This window comes from Oryctolagus cuniculus, chromosome 2, assembly GCF_051225735.1.
Source record: "Oryctolagus cuniculus isolate XC-2025 breed Fujian yellow rabbit chromosome 2, ASM5122573v1, whole genome shotgun sequence".
In the NCBI taxonomy this organism is placed as follows: domain Eukaryota; kingdom Metazoa; phylum Chordata; class Mammalia; order Lagomorpha; family Leporidae; genus Oryctolagus; species Oryctolagus cuniculus.
The window spans coordinates 22,913,185-22,933,791 of NC_142868.1; positions in this window are offsets into that span (position 1 = coordinate 22,913,185).

The following is a 20,607-nucleotide window of genomic DNA, read 5'->3' on the forward strand; positions in this document are numbered from 1 at the left end:
CAGTGAGAGAGAGAGAGACAGAGAGAAAGGTCTTCCTTTTGCCGTTGGTTCACCCTCCAATGGCCGCCGCGGCTGGCGCGCTGCGGCCGGCGCAGCGCGCTGATCCGATGGCAGGAGCCAGGAGCCAGGTGCTTTTCCTGGTCTCCCATGGGGTGCAGGGCCCAAGCACTTGGGCCATCCTCCACTGCACTCCCTGGCCACAGCAGAGGGCTGGCCTGGAAGAGGGGCAACCGGGACAGAATCCGGCGCCCCGACCGGGACTAGAACCCGGTGTGCCGGCGCTGCTAGGCGGAGGATTAGCCTAGTGAGCCGCGGCGCCGGCCAGAAGCATTCACTTTTAAAAACAAGGTCAACAGTAAATGCTAAACCTGAAATTTTATCCCCAAAATTCTGAAAGGGTGAGTATGTTTATGAATGCTATCCAACCCAGAGTTCTTTTAGGATGTTTTAAGGAGAGATGCTGAGCAGAGGGTTGAAAAATTAGAGGGAAAAGTGAAAAGTATAGGGCTGCCATTCTTCATCCTACTTCTATTATCATTTAGTCCCTATGATTCATTTCATTCCGTGTTTGGTAATTGGTGCTTTAAATAAACTTTTCTTCAAGTGATTCATTTTGTTGTTAGCTTAATATCATTAGTTTTTAAAGTTGCTATTGGAATGCATTATCTTCCACTATGTGAGAATTTTGAGAAAATATCAAGATTTGACCTTACTGATTGGAACAGAAGTGATAATGACATTTTAGTTTTCATTCCTCTGCTTTTTTTTTTTTTTTGGCTCCCCTTTCTCCTCCTGTACTACCATATCATTTCAACATTTGTCTATATTCATAAGCATTTGTAGTCTCAGTCAAATGCTACTTCACTCTTTATAGTCAGATTATTCTCTTCCCTGTACATTAAATTCAAGTGAGAGGCAACAGATTTTGATTCCCTTAATGGGGAAAACTGTCCTTAAAATGAAGGTCAGGGGCAGGCGTGACACAGCAGATTAAGCTGCTGCTTGGAAGGCCCACATTACATATAGGAGTGCCTGGTTCCAGTGACTCCTCTCCTGATCCAGCTTCCTGCTAATGCACCTGGGAAACAGCAGGTGATAGTTTAGGAATTTAAGACCTTGCTACACATGTAGGAGACCTGATGGAGTTCCAGGCACCTGGTTTCAGGCTGGCTCATCCCTGGCTGTTGCAGTCAGTTAAGTAGTGTGCAAGTAGAAGGAAGATTCTCTCTCTCTCTCTCTCGAGCGCGCTCTCGCTCTCTCGCTCTCTCCCTCCTCCTTAGTCAAGCAAATGAAAAAAAAAAAAAAAAATAATGATGATCAGTCATGAAACACGAGGGTCAAGGAGTCCAGGTCTCTTTTACAGGAAGCACACTTGTGTCTTAGCTCCACCATGTTGCAGAGCTATTTAACATCTTTGTGTGCAAGCTTCATTATTTAACAACTGGTGATAATAAGGCTGTTACTATCAAACTATTGAAATAAAAATAAAATAATACGTATAAAGTACTTCTTTGCCACGGATGGGTTTCTACAATATACACTACCTAATTATTCCTTGTTTTCTTTTGTTTCTTCTATGAGGATCCTTCATTTGCTTCTTCCTCCCCTGAATAGTACATCTTATGATTATATCAGGAGAATTGTCACAAAATGGATTGATTAAAGTATGTACTCCTTTTATTTGGATTTTTCATGCATTCATCACCTCCTTTCATGAATAGCATATTACAAAGCAAACTAATGATTAATAATCTATACAATTTTTAGAATTTTATGACATTCTATGGAACTATCAGTAGTGTGCATGCTAAATTTGATGACAACATAATTAATGGAGATTTGAGTTTGGTGAATTTCAATTTGACTGGATTTTGCTGGACCCAATAATCCTACTAAATTCCACTAATCCAGCCCAGATATATTGTTTCAGTCAAAGCATAAGGAGGATTAGATCCAATTTAAAACTTTTCCCTGTGATGTGTTAGATGATTCAAACAGCTACTCTCTCTTCCTGGATATTAACTAATCTCTTTATGCTTAAAGATAGGGGCATAGTGAGGTAACCTTCAATAACAATGAACAACTAAGTTCCAGTGAATACAAGTTGTGCAGGAATAGAAATTTCATTAAACAGAATCCTGTTTAAAAAAGTAAACGTGATAACTGATTTACAAACTGAGCAGAGATTTGTTCTGTTTTGACTCATGCTATTCAACATCTTTAATCTGTTAAATTGAATTTTGACTTGAATTATGAGTTCATTATTTACCCTTAGCAAAGTTTCACTTTATTTCTTCTAGGAATAGCATATATGTGAAACACTTGGGACTAGTCGGTCATAGAAAATATGTGTTAAGTTTCTCTGTGGAGTGTATATTGTTTTCAGTGCTGTAATTTCAATGCCAAACAAGAAAGAGATATCTGCTCACGAAAAATCTTAAAAACCAGTGTGTGTGTTGGGGGCAGGAAGGGCAATGGGAATGTACTGCGTTGAATGTAAAATGTTATTTGGAAGATTGTTGAGCACTAGAAAATAAATGAAATGGTCAATTTACTTTTGGAGTGACTGGAAGTTATGGGCGTTAGGAAGCCTGGAATAGATTCATTGGAGAAGGGCGTATAGTTTTGGGCTGGGCCAATGTAGAAAAAAAGATCTATTTGAGGAATATTCCAAGTAGAAACATATGGAAAGCTCAAAGACTTTTGTGTTAGGGAAGATTGTTATAAGATGTACAAGAAACTTATGAAGAATGAAGAATACTCTGGCAAGGACATTGAAAGTGATTTTGCATTCTTTGATTATGGTTAATTAAACTGCCCAAGATAGGCCAACACAAAACATGAGCATTACATTTTATTTGAACTTGAAGACTGAGAAACTCTAGATGGATGTTTGTTGTCTCTTAAGAGTTCTTAACTGAAAGACTAAGAAGAGACAGCATAAGAAGCATCATTTGCATTCCAGATGGTGATGAGCTACTATTTCAGTTCTTTTTATGCTTTCCTAAATACTTCCTTCCTGAAGCACTGATACTCTGAACTAAGGAACTTCAAATTTTTAGTTGTAATAAACAATTGAAAACTAACCTTAATTAAAGAAATCTCAAAAAAACAAAATTAGCCATTAATAAAGACACTGCAATTTAATACTGAAGTTTGACAGTCATATGAAAGTCCCCAGGAAATCAACAGCAAAGATATCTGAATCTTTCATGAAACTATATAGGATGTTTGCAGCAAATCTGGTATGCTATAAAGGAATTTCATGCCTTTTGTCTCTCAAATTAAAAAAAAATATATATATAAAATCTGTATTTTTTGTATTTGTTTACTTTCTTACATATTCAAACAGAAACATATCACATTTTGTTGAATAGATACTTTTCCTAAACTTTCACCTATAAATCAAGTTTTTATATATTGAAATTGATTTTCTTATTGGATTTCATTATGAACTGAGATATGCCTGGATATATAAATACACCAGTAGTGATATATAATAGAGTGGCATTCAAAACTGCCACAAAATATTAAGATGCAAATATTTAAAGACACAGTACCACTATTTTTTTACTTTTATTTAATGAATATAAATTTCCAAAGTACAGAATATTGATTACAATGGCTTCCCCCCCATAACGTCCCTCCAACCCACAACCCTTCCCTTATCCACTCCCTCTCCCCTTCCATTCACATCAAGATTCATTTTCAATTCTCTTTATATACAGAAGATCAGTTTAGCATACATTAAGTAAAGATTTCAACAGTTTGCTCCCACACAGAAACATAAAGTGAAAAATACTGTTTGAGTACTAGTTATAGCATTAGATCTCAATGTACAGCACACTAAGGACAAAGATCCTACATGAGGAGTAAGTGCACAGTGACTCCTGTTGTTGACTTAACAAATTGACACTCTTGTTTATGGCATCAGTAATCACCCTAGGCTCTTTTCATGAGCTGCCAAGGCTATGGAAGCCCCCTGAGTTCACTGACTCTGATCATATTTAGACAAAGCCATGGTCAAAGTGGAAGTTCTCTCCTCCCTTCAGAGAAAGGTACCTCCTTCTTTGATGACCCATTCTTTCCACTGGGATCTCACTCGTGGAGATCTTTCATTTAGTTTTTTTTTTTTTTTTTTTTTTGTTTTTTTTTTTTTTTTTTTTTTCCCAGAGTGTCTTGGCTTTCCATGCCTGAAATACTCTCATGGGCATTTCAGCCGGATCTGCATGCCTTAAGGGCTGATTATGGGGCCAGAGTGCTGTTAGGACATTTGCCATTCTATGGGTCTTCTGTGTATCTCACTTCCCATGTTGGATCATTCTCTCCCTTTTTGATTCTATCAACTAGTATTTGCAGACACTATTCTTGTTTATGTGATCCCTTTGGTTCTTAGTCCTATCATTACGATCAATTGTGAACAGAAATTGATCACTGGGACTAGTGAGATGGCATTGGTACATGCCACCTCGATGGGATTGAATTGGAATCCCCTGGTATGTTTCTAACTCTACTGTTTGAGGTAAGTCAGCTTGAGCATGTCCCAAATTGCACATCTCTTCCCTCTCTTATTCCCACTCTTATATTTAACAGTGATCACTTTTCAGTTAAGTTTCAGCACTTAAGAAGAATTGTGTATTGATTACAGTATTCAACCAAAAGTATTAAGTAGAACAAACAAAAAAAAATGCTAAGAGGGATAACATATTAAGCTGTTCATCAACAGTCAGGGTGAGGGCTGATCAAGATCACTAGCAATCAGGGAAATGCAAATCAAAACCACAATGAGGTTCCACCTCACCCCAGTTAGAATGGCTCACATTCAGAAATCTACCAACAATAGATGCTGGAGAGGATGTGGGGAAAAAGGGACACTAACCCACTGTTGGTGGGAATGCAAACTGGTTAAGCCACTATGGAAGTCAGTCTGGAGATTCCTCAGAAACCTGAATATAACCCTACCATTCAACCCAGCCATCCCACTCCTTGGAATTTACCCAAAGGAAATTAAATTGGCAAACAAAAAAGCAGTCTGCGCATTAATGTTTATTGCAGCTCAATTCACAATAGCTAAGACCTGGAACCAACCCAAATGCCCATCAACGGTAGACTGGATAAAGAAATTATGGGACACATACTCTTTAGAATACTATATCGCAGTAAGAAACAACGAAACCCAGTCATTTGCAACAAGATGGAGCAATTTGGAAAACATCATGCTGAGTGAATTAAGCCAGTCCCAAAGGGACAAATATCATATGTTCTCCCTGATTGGTGACAACTAACCGAGCACCAAAGGGGAAACTTGTTGAAGTGAAATGGACACTATGAGAAACAGTGACTTGATCATCTCTTGTCCTGACGGTTGATGTACAATGTAATACTTTATCCATTTTAATATTTTTTTTGTTCTAGTACCATTGGTTGAACTCTGTAATTAACACACAATTATTCTTAGGTGTTTAAATTTTAACTGAAAAGTGATCCCTGTTAGGAATTTGGAAAACATTATGTTAAGTGTAATAAGCCAATCCCAAAGGGACAAATACCACTTGTTCTCCTTGATAGGTGACAACTAACTGAGCACCAAAAAGGAAACCTGTTAAAGTGAAATGAACACTATGAGTACCACTTTTAATTGTAATATTATTTAGAACAATAATTTGAAGAAAAAGTTACCTAGAGTATATTATGTATTCCAGATTTTCCATTTGTAGTTCACTCTCCAGATAGCTTGGATGACCCAAAGCCAGGAGCCAGGAGATTCTTCTGGGTCTCCCTCACAGACTCAAGGGTACAAGGACTTGGACCAATATCTCCTGCCATCCCAGGCCAAAGAGGAGAGCTGGATCAGAAGAGGAGCAGCCGAGACTTGAATTGGCTCCCATATGGGATGCCAGCACTGGAGAAAGTGGCTTCACTCACTATGCCACAGCACTGGTCCCAGTTTGTTTTGTTGTTGTTGAGTTTCTTGAGCTCTTTGTATATTCCGGTTAGTAATCCTTTTATCAGTCGCAGAGTTTGCAAATATTTTCTCCCATCCTGTTGGTTGCTTCTTCACTTTGCTGGGTGCTTCTTTTGCAGTGCAGAAGCTTCTCAATTTGATGTAGTCCTATTTGCTCATTGTGGCATAGATTGTTAGTGCTTCTGGGGTCTTTTCCTAGACGTTTTTGCCTATGCTAAGGTCTTGCAGGGTTTTCTCAATGTTTTCTAATAATTTGATTGTGTCAGGTAGTAGATATATGTCTTTGATCCAGTGTGAGTGGATTTTTGTTAAGATAGGGGTCTTGCTTCATACTTTTGCATGTGGAGAAACAGTTTTCCCTGCATCATTTTTTGCAGAGACTTTCCTTGCTCCAGGGATTGATTTTAGTTCCATAGTCAAAGATAAATTGGTTGTAGATTCATGGATTGATTTATGGAGTTTGTATAGTCTCTGTTCTGCTCCATTGATCTATCCATCTGTTTTTGTGCCAGTATCAGGCTGCTGTGATTATAAGTCCCTTGAAATCTGGTACTGTGATAACTCCAGTTCTGCTTTTGTTGTATAAGATTGCTTTAGCTATTTGGGGTATACTGTGTTCCATATGAATTTAACATCTTTTTTTATATCTGAGAAGAATGTAGTTTGATTGGAATCATATTTTTTTTTTTTTTAGGGTTAGATATATATTTTTAAATTTATTTGAAGTATACAAATTTCATGTATTTTCTTTATGCACATTCAAGAACATAGTGATAGTTCTCACCTTACCCTCCCTCCCACCCATGCTCCCAGCCTTCTTCCTCCTCCCTATCCTATTCCCACTCTTAATTTTTACAAAGATCGAGTTTCAGTTTACTTCATACTCATAAGATTAACCTTATGCTAAGTAAATAGTTCAGCAAATAGTATGAAGAAAAAAACACTGCTCTGCAACAGTAGAGACAAGGGCTCTAAACTGAATCGCAAAGTATCAATTTCACTCCTATAGATTTCCTTTTAGGTAACCTGTTAGTTACCACAGATCAGAGAAAACATATGGTACTGCCTTTTTGGCACTGGCTTATTTAACTATGCATCCATTTTATTGCAGGAGGCTGGATTTCATTTCATTTTTGCTGCCGAGAAGTATTCCACAGTGTATATATACCCTAATTTCTTTATCTAGTCTTCAGTTGATGGACATCTGGGTTGACTCCATATCATAGCTATTGTGAATTGAGCTGCAATAAACATGGGGTGCAGATCACTCTTTCATATGCTGATCTCACATCTTATAGGTAAATTCCCAGGAGTTGGATGGCTGGGTTATAAGGTAGACCTATATTCAGATTATTCAGATTTCTGAGATATCTCCATACTGTCTTCCACAACAACTGCGCATGTTTACATTTCTACCAAGAGTGGATTAGGGTACTTTTCTCCCTATCTTCAGCAGCACTTATTGTTTATTGATTTCTGTATGAGAGCCAATATAACTGGGTGAGGTAAAACTTCATTGTGTTTTTGATTTGCGTTTCCACAGTGGCTGAACCTGAGTATTTTTTCATGTGTCTGTTGGACATTTGAATTTTCTCTTTTTGAAAAATGCCTGTTCAAGTCCTTTGCTCATTTCTTGCTTTATTATTGTTGAGTTTCTTGATCTCTTTGTAGATGCTGGATATTAATCCTTCATCAGTTTCATAGTTTGAGAATATTTTCTCCCATTCAGTCAGTTGCCTCTTCACTTTGCTGAGCATGTCTTTTGCATTGCAGAAGCTTCTTGGCATCATGTAATCCCATTTGTCAATTCGGGCTTTGATTGCCCGTACTTCTTTGTTCTTTTCCAAGAAGTCTTTGCCTATGCCAATGTCTTGCAGAGTTTTCTCAATGTTCCCTATTAATGTGATGGTATTGGATCATAGATTTAGATCCTTAATCCATTTTCAGTGATTTTTGTGATAGGTAGGGGTCTTGTTTCATACTTCTGCACATGGAGATTCCCAGTGCAATTTGTTGAAGACTGTCCTTGCTCCAGGGATTGATTTTAGCTCCTTTGTCAAAGATAAGTTGGTTGTAGATGCTTGAATTGATTTCTGGAGTTTCCATTCTGTTCCACTGCTATACATGTCTGTCTGTTTTCTTTCTTTCTTTCTCTCTTTCTTTCTCTCTTTCTTTCTCCCTTCCTTCCTTCCTTCCTTCCTTCCTTCCTTCCTTCCTTCCTTCCTTCCTTCCTTCCTTCCTTCCTTCCTTTCTTTCTTGCCAGTACCAGCCTGTTTTGATCATAACTGCTCTGTGGTATGGTCTTGAAGTCTGCTACTGTGATGCCTCTGGCTTTGTTTTTGTCGCATAAAATTGCTTTAGCTATTTGGAGTCTCTTGTGTTTCCATATGAATTTTAGCATTTTTTTTTTGTTGAAAATTAACTGAAATGTGATCCCTGTTGAACATGGTGGAGGGAATGGGAGAGGGAAGAGATGTATAATTTGGGACATGCTCAGGCTGACTTGCCCCAAGTGGTGGAGTTGGAAGCATACCAGGGGATTCCAATTCAATCCCATCGAGATGGCACGTACCAATGCCATCTCACTGTTCCAGGTGATCAGTTTCAGTTCACAGTTGGTCATGGTGAAGGGACTGGGAGTCAAAGGGAGCACATAGACAAGTCTAGTACCTGCTAACGCTAACTGATGGAGTAAATAAAGGGGAGAGTGATCCAACATGGGAAGTGAGATACTCAGCAGACTCATAGAATGGCAGATGTCCTAAATAGCACTCTGGCCTCAGAATCAGCCCTAAAGGCATTCGGAGCTGGCTGAAAAGCTCATGAGAGTATTTCAGGCATGGAAAGCCAAGACACTCTGGCAAAAGATCTCTGCGAGTGAGATCCCAGTGGAAAGAACAGGCCATCAAAGAAGGAGGTACCTTTCTCTGAAGGGAGGAGAGAACCTCCACTTTGACTATGACCTTGTCTAAACAAGATAAGAGTCGGAGAACTCAGAGGGCTTCCATAGCCTTGGAAACTCATGACTGGAGCATAGGGGGATTGCTGATGCCATAGACAGGAGTGTCAATTGGTAAAGTCAGCAACAGGAGTCACTGTGCACTTACTCCTCATGTAGGATCTCTATCCTTAATGTGCTGTGCATTGGGATTTAATGCTATAACGAGTACTCAAACAATATATTTCACTTTGTGTTTCTATGGGGGTGCAAACTGTTGAAATCCTTACTTAATGCATACTAAACTGATCCTCTGTAAAAAAAAAAAAAAAAAAAAAGAAAGAAATTATCAATTCCCAACTTGACTCTCACTGGGATTAAACATGACAATAGGTCTAATCTGATTTCATCATCATTTTAAAAAATCATCTATTATTTTTCACTTTATGTTTCTGTGTGGGAGCAAACTGTTGAAATCCATACTTAATGTATACTAAGCTGATCTTCTGTATATTAAGATAATCGAAAATGAATCTTGATGTGAATGGAAGGGGAGAGGGAGTGGGAAAGGGGAGGGTTGTGGGTGGGAGAGACGGTATGGGGGGAAAGCCATTGTAATCCATAAGTCGTACTTTGGAAATTTATATGCATTAAATAAAAGTAAAAAAAAAAAAAAAAAAAAAAGATATTACATATACGTAGAAAACATACACAATCGCATATACCTGCCCTGGTGGGCTCAGGTTGTGTAAATTTTTAAAGACCACAGTGGGGAAGCTAGTGTGGAGGGGAAGTTTCATTGCTCAACGCAGTGGACCTGGAATTGTTCTCATACACTCAGGCACTGTAGGAAAATATAGTATTTAGGTGGCTGTAATCTGTTCCCTTGCAGCAAACGAAGAGACTTTTGCCAACTGAACTCAGAGGTATTCTCCCTTGCTTAACATTCTTCCTGCTTCTCTGTTTCCAAGCAGGTTTGCACAGCTGTTTTGTTTACTGCAAAATAACGTATGCAGGCCAAAACTTTGAGATTCAGTATGGGTAAGAGGGCAAAAATAAAGTAATTTTTTCCTTGGCTTATCAGTGCAAAAGAGATGTGCATTTTCTCGTGAAAGGACACCCAAATTGAGTGCTCATAACATCCAGGCCCTGCATTGCTACTTTTCTTGAACAGCATCCTGACCTCTGATGGCTAATGAAGATGGAACTTGGTTTTGTAACAGGGGCACCCTGTGATATCTTGCCACCTCTGGGGACAGGCCTTCTGGAATGCAAGCAGGCAAACAAACTGGGAACCTGCAAACTAATTAAGCACCTTCATTTTATTTCTTCACTGTCTGGGAACACAATAGACACAAGCTGAGCACATGTTCCACCTTGTCTATTGTAATGCTTCCATCACCATGGAAAACTTTGAGAACATGAAGATGCCTCTGGCAGTTATGGAGGAAATTCAGCTTGTGTATTTCACAGGAAATCCCAGACTGCTGGGAGATCATCACAAGATAGCCTTCATGTGGAGACATCGATAGTTATGTCAGAGTCTAGCATAAAATTACCAATGGCATTCTTCCCAGATCTAGAAAAAAAAATGCTAAAATTCATATGGAATCATATTTAATCTGAAAAGTGCTTTTGGTAGTTTGGATGCTTTGATATCATTGATTCTTCCAATCCGTGAACATGGAAGATTTTTTCAATTTTAGCGTGTTTTCTTCTATTTCTTTTTAATGTTTTGTAATTCTCATAATAGAGATCTTTGATTGTCTTGGTTAAACTTATTCCAAGATAGGGCCGGCGCCGCGGCTCACTAGGCTAATCCTCCGCCTAGCGGCGCCGGCACACCGGGTTCTAGTCCCGGTCGGGGCGCCGGATTCTGTCCCGGTTGCCCCTCTTCCAGGCCAGCCCTCTGCTGTGGCCAGGGAGTGCAGTGGAGGATGGCTCAGGTGCTTGGGCCCTGCACCCCATGGGAGACCAGGAGAAGCACCTGGCTCCTGGCTCCTGCCATCGGATCAGCGCGCTGCGCCGGCCGCAGCGCGCTGGCCGCGGCGGCCATTGGAGGGTGAACCAACGGCAAAGGAAGACCTTTCTCTCTGTCTCTCTCTCTCACTGTCCACTCTGCCTGTCAAAAAAAAAAAAAAAAAACTTATTCCAAGATATTTAATTTTTGTAGTTATTTTGAATAGGATTGATCTTAGAAGTTCTTTCTCAAATGTGTGATTTTCTATGTATACAAAGGATATGTATTTTTGTGTGTTAATTTTATATCCTACCACTTTACCAAACTCTGTAATGAGTTCCAATATTCTCTTAGTGGAGTCTTTTGGCTCCCTATATATAGAATCATGTCATCTGCAAATAGAATAGTTTGACTTCTAGCTTCCCAATTTGTATCCCCTTGATTTTTATTTTCCTGAATAAAACTTCCAGGACTTATACTCAATAGCAATGGTGAGAGTCGGCATCCTTGTCTGGTTCCAGATCTCAGTTAGAATGCTTCCAAATTTTCCTTATTCAATAAGATGTTGGCTGTGGGTTTGTAGTATTGCCTTTATTGTTTTGAGAAATGTTCCTTCTATCCCCATTTTCTTGAAGTTTTCATCATGAAAGGATATTTTATTTTATCAAAGGATTTTTCAGCATCTATTGAGATAATCATATCATTTTTGTTCTTCTGTTTGTTAATGTGATGTATCACATTTATTGATTCGCAAATGTTGAACCATCATTGCATACTAGGAATAAATCCCACTTGGTACAGGTGAATGATCTTTCTGAGACTTGGAATATATCTCACTATTCTCTTCCAGCCTGTAGGGTTCTGTTGAGAAATCAGCTGTGAGTCTAATTGGGGATCCTTTGAAAGCATTCTGGCATTTCTCTCTGGCACATTTTAGAATATTTTCTTCACAATTTACTGAGAAAAATTTGACTACAATGTGTTGTGGTAAGGATATTTTTGGTCAGGTCTCTTGGGAGTTCTATCTGCTTCCAATACTTGGATGTCCCTTTATTTCTCCAAATTGAGAAAGTAATTATTTCACTAAACAGGTCTACCTTTCAAGAACTCCTAAGACCCATATGTTAGGTCATTTGATAGTATCCCATAAATCTCCAACACTGTTTTTAATTTTTAAATTTCTTACACATTTTTTGTCTGACTGTCAAATTTCCAGAGATTTCTTTTCTAACTCAGATATGCTTTCTTCTGCCTCATCAAATCTGTTGTTTAGGCTTTCTGTTGTATTTTTTTATTTGATCTATTGAATTCCTCATTTCTAATAATCCATTTTGATTTCTCTTTAAAATCTCAATTTCATGGGAAAATTTTTCATACATGTTGGATTTCTTTAATTCATGGATTTGCTTCTATTAGCTTCTTAGTAATCCTACAATTTTTTGAATTATGGTTTTTAACATTTATTCAATCTATTCATCTTCATCTTCACGTTTTAGTATTGAAGTGTTGTGTTCCTTTGGTGGTGTCATCTTGTCTTCCTTATTCTTTTTTCTGGAATTACTGTGTTTATTTATAGGTTTTTGTGGAGATACTTGTTCCCTCCCCTAGCCCCCAAGGCTTTTATCATCATGCCTCTATGGCTTAGTGGAGTGTCTGCTCTTTAAGCTTACACCCAGAGGGATGTGTCCAGGGAGCTCTGTTCAGTGCTCCAGGGTGAGGGGACGCCAAAGTTGGGCGTGGTAAATCTCTCTCTTTTTTTTCAGAGGGGAGCATTTGATCAGCTCTGTTACATAGTCTCACATTCACCTCCTCTTCTCCAAGGTGTAGAGCTATTTATCATCTTTGTGTCCCAGCTTCATTATTTAACAACTGGGGATAATAAGGCTGTTATTATCAAACAATTGAAATAAAACTAAAATAATGCATATAAAGTACTGGGTGGTAGCCCAATGGGTACAGTATTCATCCATACTGCCACAAGATGCCCACAAAGTATCTAGCAGTCCTCAGTGTGAGCTCAGACCCCACAGCAATGACCCTCTCCAAGCAATTATGGAGCACTGGGCATATGGAGCCAACCACAGTGACTCTCCTGAAACCCAGCCACACCCTGCACCCTACCAGGAAGCCACAGTGTTTTTCACAGTCCCAGCACACAAGCATCCTACAGTCACAGGTGCCCAGACCCCATTAATTCTCCAAACAGACTCAGGCTTCTTCTACAACCCTGCACTGCTGTTATGTGTGTCCAAAATGGTGCCTGTCTTCTCTCAGTTAGTTACAGGATGCTGTTGTTGGGTGGTCTGGAAGAGATAAACATGACCTCCCTCCCTTTTTTCCCACTTGGTTGGCAGGTATACTGTCCTCTACAAGGCTCCAAGCCAGACTCACGCCAGGCTCTCCCTCACAGCTTTATCAGCAGTAGCTTTGGCTGCTGCAGTCTGGTCTCACCTCACTCTCCAAAGCTGGTGCTGAGGCTCTTGTCTGCTGGTATCCTGTGTCGTGTCCATGTTCACACCTCACGTCCACACCCTTCACATAGATCCACAGTATCCCTCTTACTTGAGTGGAGCTTCCTCTGCAGTTTTCTCCCTAACTCTTCCCTGAGATTGCACTTTCTCCAGTTTTTTTTTTTTTTTTAACTGTCTTCTCTTTGATTACAGCAGTAAGCGCCTCCCTATTCCGCCATCTTGGAATCCTATAGCCTGGTAGGGAGTTATCATTTTCATACTTCGTTGTTGATAAAATCAAAGCCATTTTGACAAGGTCAAATAGTGAGGATATAAGTTCTCTAATGCTATACTGTATATTCTATATTCTGTCTCAATACAGACTTTGATTCACTACTACCTATGTGCATGGTGCCATGACAGGTGTTGAGCAGGCATTAGCTCCAAGTCCTCATGTTGTCAGGAAACTGAGACCAGGAAGGGTAAATAAGCATGTCAATGGCCTTAAAACTGAACACCTGGACAAAAAGGAAAGGTCTTCCTGGCATGTAACTTTGTGTGTATAGGATTTTCCTTCTATAGCCATTTTGCATTCTAAAGCTTGTTGACTCTGTGATTTAATAGAGAAATAGCATTTAATGAAATTTATAGGAAAAACAAATGCATATTTATCAAATAAAATATTAGATGTTTTATAATGAACTTTTATTAAAACACACTATGAATATAAATTTCCAGACGTTGAGATTTATACAGTTATATATTGCTATTTTTAATTTGGTTCACAAGAAATGGTAGCTATTTGATTTTATGCCCTTAATAATTTGTTGCTTTCTTTGTTGCAAAGTGGTATTTCTGAACTATTTCCCATTTGTTTCCAAGAATTTTTAACAGTTTTATTTCAATTATTCAAAAATAATGAGAAAAGTGTATTTTAACTGTTTTCCTACTTAATATAATGGTTAGACTGTATACTAAAGGCAGTCTTAAGGCTTAAGGCACAAATTTTAAATACTTTACTGTAGCAGAAAAAGTTATCTCTGATAGAGAAGATAAAATGTTACAGATAGTATCTTCATGATTGGAAAAGAAGGCAATAGACACATTTCTGTCTCATAAAAAGGAAAATATTTGAGGAATTAAAGTACAAGCTCTAGTGCTATGGAAAGTTCCAAAAAACTAAAAAAAAAAAGTAAAACATGAAGAATGAAATAAATTATCAATTTTCCTGCTAAGTGAACTGATCCTTTATAAACCAGACCATGGTACCTCTGAGGTTATCTTCCAATTTGCCTTCTATTTCTATTTTCCATTCAGAAAAATATACACTGAGGTTATTACACATTCGGGAAGTTGAGAAATACGTTATTTGGCATCATTTTAAGCATACAATTCTCATTTTCACAAGGAATTTGTTAGACAATGAGAAATGCATAATTTAAATTTTATATTCTTTTCAAAATATATATTCTGCTTTTCAGTAGTAATAAAATATAATTATAAAATAAAATTTCATTTTGTGCAACTTAATGATGAAACTAAAAATGGTTTTATTTTTGTTAAGAATAAACAGTTATTATAATGACTGAAATGTCAGAGGACATACCACCTTATAGTTTTGATAGCCAGATGTGAGAGGGACACTGAACTTTCCTCCAGAACCAAACCACAGGCATTCTGTGTAATTAAGAAGTAATAGAACTAGATCCCTGTACTGGGGTGGAATTCAGAATCAAAGAGAAGGTGAAATATAGACTTTATGAGACAGCTACTCTGAGGATGACTTTACTACAGAAAGTTTCTGCTAAATAGTGAGTCAAAGAATGCATACTCTGAATTCAGGGATTTTAGATAAGAGACAAATCTTATGTGCAACCAATGTGGAAAATTTCTTAGGAAATTCAAAGGCTTCAGCTGCAATGTAAGGGGTGATACAGAAAGAATCCTGCTGTAAAGAGTACAACACAGAGACTTTCCTGTCTCAAAGCTGGCACTGGAGGAAGACACAAAGTTATATATTTCCACTGAGAATTCATCACTACAGGCATCCCACACCTTTGCAATGAAAATTCAAACTTCTATTGTGATAGAAACCTCAAAAGAATATTTTAATTTAAAAGCAATGCATTGTGAAGCCTGAGGTAACTTGTGGAAGCAAACACAAATTTCTCCAAAAAATTCACTCTCAATGATGTTCCAAAGTTAATGAACAATTTCAGATATAGAAAATGTGCCCTGAGCTAGAGCAATCGTGAAACTATGGTGAACAGAAAAGTGAGCCCACGTAGCATTCATTTGTCAGGGTTATTAGAGTCAGCCTTAAGATCACTATATTTGTATTTAATTGACTTTGAGAAATTAAATAGAAGCTTGCCAATATAAAAAGGGAAACACATAAAATCTATCTCCGATCCAGAGGCTGATGCTGTTCTTCAGGAGTAGCAACTGGGAGTCTATGGAGAAATTAGCTGAGTCTAGTGCTGACATGTGGAACATACAGACGAGTTTGGAATACCTTGACGTTTTAGAAAGGAAACAAGCACTAGGGAACAATGCCCTACACAAAATCTAAAACAATGGAGTGTACAATGTGGAAAGAAGAGAAAAAAAGTAAATTTAAACTGACGAACACCACGTGAACCAGGAATAAGAGTGGCAACTTATCCATCCATGATCACGGAAGCATGTCTTCCCTTATATTGTGTGGTTGTTTGGTATATGTTGGTATAAGTTATGTTGATGATATAAAGGTAATGCAATCCTATATGTGCATGCTGTGCTGCAGTGTCCCTCTTTAACCTAATATCTCACCATAAAGTCTTTCTTGTTTGAAATTGGGATTAATAAATCAATTTTATTTTTGGTTAATGCCTTTTTAGGCATAGTTTTACTGATTCATGCACTGCCCATGTGTGTAAGCATGTGTCTATTATCTGCCTATCCACTTAACTATCTAGTAATTGCTGTGTTTTATATAGTTGAATCTGTTTTTCTCATGTAGTCTGACAATTTAGTCTTTTACCTTGATGAGTAACTCATTTATCATTAAAGTAACATTGATATATTTGTGTTTATACAAATTCTTAATTTTCAGTTTAATTTCTTTATATTCATGAACTATTTTTTTCATTATTTTTCTCTGTTGACAAATTGGTTAGTTAATTTTCTCTATCAACAAATTAGTTAACTTTCTTGAAAGTTTTGTTGTCTAATATGAAAGTCACTAGTTACAAAGTCTGATTACATTTACATTCAATAAAATCTGAAAAAATTTTTAAAATTCAGTTGGTCGCAAAAGCCACATTTCAAATATCCATTGTGTCTAGGCCTCCATCAGAATAGTGCTAATATAGAACATTTTTACCATGACAGAATCTTTTATATTATGAATTATTATCCTATTAAATTTGCATATATATTACTGTTGTATTAAATTCTAATACAAGCTATTTTTCCTTATATGCCTCTGATAGTAATAGGGACTTGAAACAATTTTAATTATATTCATATTTTCTATATTTTGCATTGTTATGCTTTTAAATTCTGTTTCTAATTTGACCTTATAAATCAATACCGACCCTTTTTATAGTAAATATTTTGTATTTACTTTTTCTGGAGTTCTTCCTTCATTCCTATATTTCCTTGACTACATCTGATGACATTTACCTTTTGCATTTGCTTTTCTTTAGGATAGATCTATTCATGATGTATAATCTCAGTTTCTGCTTGCCATTGTTGTTGAATGATCAATTCACTGAACATAAAAATAAACTTAACAAAGTAAATATTAATATTTGAGGGGCTGCATCAAGAAAAATCGAAATGACAAAAATAAACATGGAAAAATCAGTGAATATAGTGTCCATTTCACTTCAGGAGGTTTCCTTTTTGGTGTTCAGTCAGTTGTCACCGATCAGGGAGAACATATGGTATTTGTCCCTTTGGGGCTGGCTTATTTCACTCAGCATGATGTGTTCCAGATTCCTCCATTTTGTTGCAAATGATTGGATTTTGTTGTTTTTTACTGCGGTATAGTATTCTAAAGAGTACATATCCCATAATTTCTTTATCCAGTCTACCGTTGATGGGCATTTAGGTCGGTTCCAGGTCTTAGCTATTGTGAATTGAGCTGCAATAAACATTAGGCTGCAGACCGCTTTTTTGTTTGCCAATTTAAATTCCTTTGGGTAAATTCCAAGGAGTGGGATGGCTGGGTTGAATGGTAGGGTTATCTTCAGGTTTCTGAGGAATCTCCAGACTGACTTCCATAGTGGCTTGACCAGTTTGCATTCCCACCAACAGTGGGTTAGTGTCCCTTTTTCCCCACATCCTCGCCAGCATCTGTTGTTGGTAGATTTCTGCATGTGAGACATTCTAACCTGGGTGAGGTGAAACCTCATTGTGGTTTTGATTTGCATTTCCCTGATTGCTAATGACCTTGAACATTTTTTCATGTGCCTGTTGGCCATTTGGATTTCCTCTTTTGAAAAATGTCTATTGAGGTCCTTGGCCCATCTCTTAATTGGGTTGTTGGTTTTGTTTTTGTGGAGTTTCTTGATCTCTTTGTAGATTCTGGTTATTAACCGTTTATCTGTTGCATAGTTTGCAAATATTTTTTCCCATTCTGTCGGTTGTCTCTTCACTCTCCTGACTGTTTCTTTTGCAGTACAGAAACTTCTCAATTTGATGCAATCCCGATAGTTAATTTTGGCTTTGACTGCCTGTGCCTCCTGGGTCTTTTCCAGAAACTCTTTGCCTGTGCCAATATCTTGAAGGGTTTCTCCAATGTTCTCTAGTAACTTGATGGTGTCAGGTCGTAGATTTAGGTCTTTAATCCATGTTGAGTGGATTTTTGTGTAAGGTGTAAGGTAGGGGTCTTGCTTCATGATTCTGCACGTGGAAATCCAGTTTTCCCAGCACCATTTATTGAATAGACTGTCCTTGCTCCAGGAATTAGTTTTAGATCCTTGATCAAATATAAGTTGGCTGTAGATGTTTGGGTTGATTTCTGGTGTTTCAATTCTGTTCCATTGGTCTATCCATCTGTTTCTGTACCAGTACCATGCTGTTTTGATTACAACTGTCCTGTAGTATGTCCTGAAATCTGGTATTGTGATGCCTCCGGCTTTGTTTTTGTTGTACAAGATTGCTTTAGCTATTCGAGGTCTCTTGTGCCTCCATAGAAATTTCAGCACCAATTTTTCCAGATCTGAGAAGAAGGTCTTCGGTATCTTGATTGGTATTGCATTGAATGTATAAATTGCTTTTGGGAGAATGGACATTTTGATGATATTGATTCTTCCAATCCATGAACATGGAAGATTTTTCCATTTCTTGGTATCCTCTTCTATTTCTTTCTTTAAGGTTTTGTAATTTTCATCGTAGAGATCTTTAACGGTGACTTGATCAGCATAGCCCTGACTGTTAATGAACAACTTAATACATTATCCCTCTTAGTAGTTTTTTTGTCTGTTCTACTTAATATGACTGGTTTAATTCTGTAATTAATACACAGTTATTCTTAAGTGTTAAAAATTAACTGAAATGTGATCCCTGTTAAACATAAGAGTGGGAATAAGAGAGGGAAGAGATGTATAATTTGGGACATGCTCAAGCTGACTTGCCCCAAATGGTAGAGTTAGAAACATACCAGGGGATTCCAATTCAATCCCATCAAGGTGGCATGTACCAATGCCATCTCACTAGTCCCAGTGATCAATTTCAGTTCACAATTGATCATAATGAAAGGACTAAGAGTCAAAGGGAGCACATAAACAAGTCTAGTACCTGCTAACACTAACCGATGGAATAAATAAAGGGGAGAGTGATCCAACATGGGAAGTGAGATACTCAGCAGACTCATAGAATGGCAGATATCCTAAATAGCACTCTGGCCTCAGAATCAGCCCTAAAGGCATTCGGATCTGGCTGAAAAGCCCATGAGAGTATTTCAGGCATGGAAAGCCAAGACATTCTGGCAAAAGATCTCTGCGAGTGAGATCTCAGTGGAAAGAACAGGTCTTCAAAGAAGGAGGTACCTTTCTCTGAAGGGAGGAGAGAACCTCCACTTTGACTATGACCTTGTCTAAACAAGATAAGAATCGGAGAACTCAGAGGGCTTCCATAGCCTTGGAAACTCATGTCTGGAGCATAGGGAGTCTACTGATGCCATAGACAGGAGTGTCAATTGGTAAAGTCAACAACAGGAGTCACTGTGCACTTACTCCTCATGTAGGATCTCTGTCCTTAATGTGCTGTGTATTGAGATTTAATGCTATAACGAGTACTCAAACAATATATTTCACTTTGTGTTTCTATGGGGGTACAAACTGTTGAAATCTTTACTTAATGTATACTAAACTGATCCTCTGTTAAAAAAAAAATTATCAACTCCTAACTTGACTCTCACTGGGATTAAACATGACAATAGGTCTGATCTGATTTCATCATCATTTAAAAAAATCATCTATTATTTTTCACTTTATGTTTCTGTGTGGGAGCAAACTGTTGAAATCCTTACTTAATGTATACTAAGCTGATCTTCTGTATATTAAGATAATCGAAAATGAATCTTGATGTGAATGGAAGTGGAGAGGGAGTGGGAAAGAGGAGGGTAGTGGGTGGGAGGGACGGTATGTGGGGGAAGCCATTGTAATCCATAAATCGTACTTTGGAAATTTATATTCATTAAATAAAAGTTAAAAAAAAATCAGTGAATATAAAACATCAAACCACAGTCTATCATTCCACTCATGAATATATAAACATTTCCTATAAGCACTATTCACTGCAGCATAAACATGGGAAACACATTTACTTACTTATTGTATAGTAAAGTAAAATATTATCTTATTTATACAGTGAAATACTATATAGCATTGAAAATAGATCAGCTAACACACTAATTTGTATGAATTAAAGGAAATTTAAATGAAATTATAGATAACAGAGGACAGTACAGAAGAACACACACAGTGGCGTTCAATTTATGAAATGCTTATGCTTACAACATTAGGGGTATATCATTCAGGAAGATGATGCAAACACAGGAATGAGGTGGTCCACAGATCCTATCAGAGTAGTGCAAAATTTCCATTACTTATCTGAGTAGCTTTATATTCAGCTGTTTATTTTATTGCTAATCCAATTTTCTGTACTCATGATCTTTTTCTGGTGCTGTCATCTTAAGATACATTTTCTAGTTAAACCATAAACATATATCATTTCTTACATGTTTGTGTTTCTTGAGGGACAAGTGAGAATGTTGTCTTCTTATCTTAACAAAAGTAGGAAG